General features: G+C 36.2%; 1 long non-coding RNA gene across 1 annotated transcript; it reads right to left on the bottom strand.

Moving 5' to 3' along the window:
* Positions 1–6,099: 6,099 nt before the first annotated feature.
* Positions 6,100–7,118, bottom strand: LOC125681688 (uncharacterized). Its single transcript, XR_007372294.2, has 2 exons — positions 6,520–7,118; positions 6,100–6,426 (listed from the first exon to the last, which is right to left on the bottom strand). It is a non-coding gene; the product is annotated as an uncharacterized LOC125681688 (long non-coding RNA).
* Positions 7,119–7,638: the final 520 nt, after the last annotated feature.

Raw genomic sequence — 7,638 nt, forward strand, 5'->3', positions numbered from 1 at the left:
GTCCATTTGAAGCACTTGAATACTTCATTGGGGCGGTGTTGCATATTTTTTAACGCAGTCCTCTTTGAAGTTATCTTTAATCCCATCACGAGGTGGTAGTCTACTCCCATCACGAGGTGACACTCTACTCCCAGCACGAGGTGACAGTCTACTCCCATCACGAGGTGGTAGTCTACATCACGAGGTGGCAGAGTGTGCTCCGCTGTAATATAATTTTCAAACGCCACAAACTCGATAGTAACCCCTCTGCGATTAAAATAAGGCGGTCATACGGCTGAAATCAGATGCGACACATGTAACTATACATCGCAGTCAATCAATAAAAATAACACAGGAACATAAACGAAATAAGAAAAAATTAACATTAATTGTATTTTTTAATTGTTCCAGAGAGCATGTTGTCAAACACCATAAAAATCGTGCTCTAGTATTTTTTTTTTCTTCAAATGATTCTAAATACACACGCCTAAACTTTTAACGTCCTATTTTATACATATCATTACCCATACGATTCATTGATGTAAAACTTGTACGGTACCAATTTTGATGCACCAGATCAGCATTTCGACAAATAATGTGTCTTCAGTGATGCTCAACCGAAATATTTGAAATCCGAAATAACAATGAAGTTTTAGAGCTATTATAGGGGAAACCAGTGTGCCAAAAAAGTGGAGTCAAATTCGTCTAAGGATAAGAGCTATGCGTGATTGATATGATGAATATTAACTTGGGCCAAAACATATTAGACCATGGGCTAGTAAAGGTAATGGGGGACCCCCCTAGGGATTTTTGCAAATAAGTATTTTTTGAAAGTGCATAGGCCCTAGATTATAAATCAGGTTGTTTGACATTTCTACATGGGGGCGTTTACGAGTTTTGAGGCAAAAATTATGAAATTTGTAAAAACCATAGCCAAAAACTGGAAAAACTCTTCAGATCCGATATAGATGTCATTGACATTTGCCAACAAGTAATTTTTGAAAGTGCATAGTCCCTAGATTATAAATCAGGTTGTTTGACATTTCTACGTGGGGGCATTTACGAGTTTTGGGGCAAAAAACATGAAATTTGTAAAAATCATAGCCAAAAACTGGAAAAACTCTTCAGATCCGATATAGATGTCATTGACATTTGCAAACTGGTATTTTTTGAACGAATATAACCCTTTGTTTATATATAAAGTTGTATGACATAAATAAGTGAGGGCATTTACTAGTTTTGGGGCTAAAACATGATTTTTTTTTTCTTTAAAACTCGACGAGAAATAGAAAACTCCTTCAGATTCTATATAGATGACGTGGACATTTGAAAACAATTATTTTCTGAAAGTCTGTAACCCTTTAACAATAAATCAAATTGTTAACATTGAGACCTTTTAGATTTTGAGGGCAAAAACCAAAAATTCGTAAAAATAATAGCCGAAAACTGGAAAAAAAACCTCTTTACATCCGGTATAGATGTCATTGACATTTACAAACAAGTATTATGTGAACTTATGTAACCCTTTGATTGACAAGATGTTTGACATAAATAATTGGGGATGTTTACGACTTCTGGGGCTAAAACATGATTTTGTTCTTTAAAAATCGCCGAAAAATGGAAAAGTTCTTCAGATCATTTATAAATAATATGGACCTTTGAAAACAATTATTTTTTGAAAGTACATGTATGTAACCCTTAAATTGTGAAAAAGATTGTTTGACATTAATGCAAGGGGACCTTTTCAAGTTTTGAGGCAAACTCGTGAAATTTGTAATTAAAGTATTGTTTAAAAATGGAAAAACTTCGAGAATCTTACAAACATGATATGGACATTTGCAAAAATGTACTTTGCATTAAAGAACTTAACCCCTTGTTTATATATCAAGTTGTTTGACATTAAGGCGAGGTATATGAATTACTGAGCTATTAGTAAGAGATGTTCTTGCATGCAATATTAATCCAGAATTTGTAATCGCATTGCAAATAGTAGTTTCAAACTCTTGAGTCTGTGAGTAACTTCTACAACCGGCCGCGACAAACTAAGTTGTTAAAACAGGTAGTGACAGTTCCATCACCAAACCCTCGGCATCAAGTGTGGATGTCACGAGTCTTCGGAGATGACCTTAAAAACGGATGTCCCGTGTCGCAGTAGGTGTGTCACGCAAAAGAACCCTCAATGCTCAATGGCCGTAAGCGCTGAGTAAAGGCCTAAATTTGAAGCCCTTCATCGGTCTTGGTGACGTCTCCATATGAGTGAAAAATTCTCGAGAGGGACGTTAAGCAAGATGCAATCAATCAATCTACAGTGACATAACATGTTTGATAGTGTAATTAACTTAGTACTTCTCGTCAGATGGTGCATAGTCATTTTAAACGTGGGGTGCTTAGGTAATATCCATTTGCCATCCATAGCTGAGACACATATGTCCTGAGAGTACGATTTGGAAAACCTTTTTGCAATTGAAAATAAAATGGATTGTCTGATACGACTTGAGAGAGACATGCATTGAGATATTATATACACATGTATTCAGAGATGATGGAGAGGTGGCCATGGTAAGTTATTGTATGGCAATTTTGTGGCAGTCAGGAATCTGCCTTTTGATTATCAAAGCAGATTCTTTGACTTAAAAGGGCTAACGCAAATGCAGACTCAATTCAGTAGCAACACATGCAGATTATATAAGTTCGCCTTTGGAGTTTTCCGAAATTCAATTTTGCTACCAAATTTTCTTTGTGTTTTTTATTTAGGTTTCAAGTTTTGTAATCACTGTTATATGAATCGGGATAAATGACAAGTATCTCTCTCTGAGCTTTGTCATACTTTCAACCACATAATTCTACACGATATTTATCTCCATATATTCGGATAAAGTCAAATGCCTTTCCATGTTGCTGAAGAATTATATTAATTTTAGGTTCTGACTTGTTTAGATCATCGGACTTAGTGTACGTTTTTCTACAGGTTGGATGAAACATTCCCCCCTTTAGCAACCAAATCAATATACTGAACTTTACTTTTAGTTGTCCCTTGGGTATCTGGGTTAGAAGGGATAGGTCCTCAGTACCTTTTGGTTTTCGTAAGAGGCGAATAATGGGGCAAGAAAACCATTGTCCCGTGGAAATCCAGATTAGAATAGGTCATCAGTACCCCTTTGCTTATTGTAATAGGTGACTAAATGGGACGGTCCTTTGGATGAGATCGCAAAAACCGGGGTCTCCTTTCACAGCAGGTGTGGCATGATAAAGATCCCTCCCTGCTCAATGGCCGTAAGCGCTTTATTTATAGGCTTAAATTTTGCAGTCCGTCATCGGCAATGGTGACGCTTCCATATGAGTGAAAAATTATCGAGCAGTGCGTTAAACAATATACAAGCAACCAATTAATTTATTGTGTTATAGTCACTTTTATTGTATGCAGAGTTTTTTTTAAAATGGCTTCTACTGATTTTGTCACACACTTAACAAGTTTGTGTTTTTCCCTTGTACTTGAGTTTCTGCATTACAGAACAGACATTTATGGGCGGGGAAAGTGTCGATAGTGAACACAGGTTGAGTGAACGTCTCTTAGTCTTACAGTTCACTTGACTCGTCAATGCTCAAGTTTTACTCCTAGTAACTAATTAATATTTGTAAATTATTATAACACCAGCGATAGAAACCATGCAAGGCACCATTTAAAGCTAGTAAACAATATACGCCTTTATTATTCTTGGGACTCTGTCTTATGTGACATCTTTATAAGTAAGCTGAAAATTGAAAAGGTGTTCAATATTACATATGACAATATATTTATCTATTTTACAATTGTAGATTAATACAATTCATTAATCTAAATTATTCATAAATTAGTTTATTGTTTGTATTCTCAATAGTCGAGCCATTATTTATCAGGGTTTCCTCCATATTTGCATTGTATACTCAAAAGTAATCCATGTGCTTTCTTTTTATTGATTATACACATTTATGGGCTTCCATACATTAGATATATCGTGTGAGACATGGAAATGTGGACAAAGATTTTTATGTTGAAAGTTATATTTACTAACTCAAGATTGTATATATTATCATATAAAGATACAGGCGCGTAGCCAGAAAGAAAATGAAGTGTACGCAAAGTATGGCAAGGGGTGTGGGGCCGCCTTAATACCCCCAATCGGTCCAGGGTAAACCCCCGGTGGGGGCCCAGGAGGCAAATTTTTTTGTGCATCGAAACAGGGTTTCTTATCAATTTCTAAACCAAAAAGAATTCACAAAATTAATTTCAAAAGTGTTTTATAATGCCAACTCACCGTGTGTACATGGACTGACTTTACATTTCTTTATGAATCGTGTTGTTTATCGACTGGTATATATATATATATATATATGTTAAAAGTTACTCATAACAATGAATATCTTCATCTGTCTACTACATGTACTTATATGATGTACATTATATTATTAATCATAATGTGATATTTGACATGATGTTGATGATTTGAAATTCAAAATGGACTTTATTAAAATTTGATTAAATAGCATTATGATGTTGATTAAATTATAAATCGTAACTATATAATGTAAAGTTAATGATATTTCTCTAGCAAATGATATGTACGCAGTTGCGTACTTGCGTATAGGCGGTTACGCGCCTGGATAGGGTCTATGGATTATAGTATCTAGGAATAAACAGTTTTTCATACTGTTTATTTAGTATTGAACATGATAATATGTACATGTTATTTTGGGAATGTAGTATACACTGTATAATTTCGTAAGACATGAATTTGGAGACATTTAAAAATATGTATCACTTTCCTTAATACACTGTTTTCTATTTTTTATACGTATTTCTCACAAATGTCCTCTCTGGGACGTCCCTATCCCGTTGTTTGTGTTTACAATGTGTCATCTTTAATGCGATATGGAACACCGTAACAGCCATGTTGAATTTGCCAAATTTTTTATAAATTCAAATGGCAATATCTTGAAAACGCCCCAACATAAATTTATCAAACAACCTTCATTTACCTTTATTTTATACATACTTTCAAAAAATCATAGTGTAGAAAAATCCCTAGAGGGGTAGAGGTAATGTGTTACTGGCCCATGGTCTATCTCTTTTATATGATTATACAAGCAATAATTGTTCTACATAGAGCAAACAATACAAAGTCATCAAATTTATATACTTTGAAGAGGAATGTTAATATGTTTTGGCTACGGATAATTCCGTTTACCACCAAACGGTCGACATCAGGTGTGAATATCACGGCTCCTAGGGAGATGACCTTTAAACCTGGATGTCCCAGTAGATGTGACACGCTAAAGAATTATCAATCGCCGTAAGTGCTGAGATAGGCTTTAAGTTAAACCCTTCGTCGGTATAGGTGGAGTTTCCATTTGAAAGAAACATTCTGGAGAGCAAGATACAATCAATCCATTATTTCAACTGGGTGGACAATGCACATAGATGCTGACCATGGATGTGTTGTGCTGGGTATGTATATTGATGCTAATGATTTCAGTGGACATAGCAGTGTGTTCTGATGTATTGATCGGAGATTTACATGGACTACACTGTGTTCCTCCTATTGACATTAAAAGGATAATTATATCCCTGGTAAGTCATGAAAAGGTGGAAATAAACAACAGTGGTCAATTTCATAACTCAGGTAAGGAATATAAGAGTTGGGAAAACACGGACACCTGGACATGATGACGTCAAACTAATTTACAACTTTCACACTTTAAAGTGCAATCTAAAGGATGCCAAGTCCATCACTTTCATTAAATCCATTATCACAATACAAATGTATGACTAGTGCTTGAGAGACCTTTCTAAACGTGTCCCTTATGACATGTGTTCCTTTGGAGTGGAGGCGAACAGAGCGATTTTACCCATTATCACATAATATTTACATTTGCAACTGTTTTCTCCTACATAACACTATTACGAGCAATACGTATTTATTTCTGGATAAATCTACTACGGGGTCAACAGAGGTCACGGCTGTGCGTATGAACATTTGTTAAAAGTAGGTAACAGGTACTACTTTTACTAAGGTAATACACATCTAGCAATCGCTCTCACTTACTACAGAAATCTTTCAATAGATGAAATCAACACCACAAAATGTATTTACGGTTTTATTTGTATTCCAAGCAGTGGACTTTCATCAATAATTGATAAAAGCATAACTGTAAACAATGTCTTTAGTTACTAGCCTACTAGGCCTAATGTATGTCTAAAATTTCGTCTGCTACAACTTCACCCTGGTCATCGGTGATGCGGAATTGTACCTACTGCTAGACGATGACATTAGGCTTTAGCAAAAAGGTCATTCACAGGATGTATGGCCGATAAGTCGTCAAAGTGCATTAAGACCTACACACCACACTGCTTCCGTGCCACAGCAGCAAGTTTATGTCGGGACATCGAAGCGAGGCGTCGTTAAAAACCTATTACAAAAAATTATCGAGTCAAAAGAAGCGTTCAGTGAGCTCATGTTTTAATATCAACAATTACATATCCAAATCCAAACCGTCCCTTACCTTCGTGCAGTTCCACATTCTCTGCGATGTTCAGTTCTTTCCGGAGATTCATCTGAGCTGCGTCCTCGGTCCTGTCTATAAATAATTTGCCTACACCTGACGACTGCCGCCCTGTTCTTCATGTTCCTCCATCTCAGTCTTCTGTTAACTCCGTAATATCCACAGAATATCTTTCAAAGTCGGTCTTCAACGTCTTCACTTTTCAAAAGTCAAAGCGCATCACAACTCTAAGTGTAACACTGCGCATCCCCGTTTAAATCATAATTCCCCCACCCCCTAAAATTAGACATATGGAAGAGTTTTCCATTATATACTCCCGAGTTAATGTATAAGTATATGTTGATATACTTGCTTTCTAGCGTCTTAATAATTAAAACAGTTCTTCATTTTATAGAACTTTGTTTTGTGTTGTCGTCATTTTGACCATCTATGACGCTTCGTTGTGGACGTCAACAATTTGAAATGTATGGAAACGTGTTGTTAACACAATTCAGCAATGTTACCGACCAAAAATGTAAATATAAGTAATAAGGTATCATTTTAAAATATTTATCGGGATATAAATACGGGTTGGTACATGATCAAATTTTCCATAAAGCCCTTCGGGCTTTATGGAATTTGATCACGTGACCAACCCGTATTTATATCCCGATAAATATTTTTAAATGATACCTTATTTCTTAAATAGAACTTGGAACATCAGTCATATGTCCTTCGAATTCATTCGTATACATTTTGTCTCCACTTGCAGCGGATGGCTGTAATTCTTTCCAGGTGTTTGTGGTCCATTTGAAGCACTTGTATACTTGATGGGGCGGTGTTGCATATTTTTACATTCAGGTACTTTAACGCAGTCCTCTTTGAAGTTTTCTCTACTCCCATCACGAGGTGGTAGTCTATTCCCATCACGAGGTGGTAGTCTATTCCCATCACGAGGTGACAGTCTAATCCCATCACGAGGTGGTAGTCTATTCCCATCACGAGATGGTAGTCTATTCCCATCACGAGGTGACAGTCTACTCCCATCACGAGGTGGTAGTCTACATCACGAGGTGGCAGAGTGTGCTCCGCTAGTACTGCAATAATATTTTCAAACGCCACAAAAGTCGATTGTAACCC

Source organism: Ostrea edulis, chromosome 2 (genome assembly GCF_947568905.1).
Source record: "Ostrea edulis chromosome 2, xbOstEdul1.1, whole genome shotgun sequence".
Classification (NCBI taxonomy): domain Eukaryota; kingdom Metazoa; phylum Mollusca; class Bivalvia; order Ostreida; family Ostreidae; genus Ostrea; species Ostrea edulis.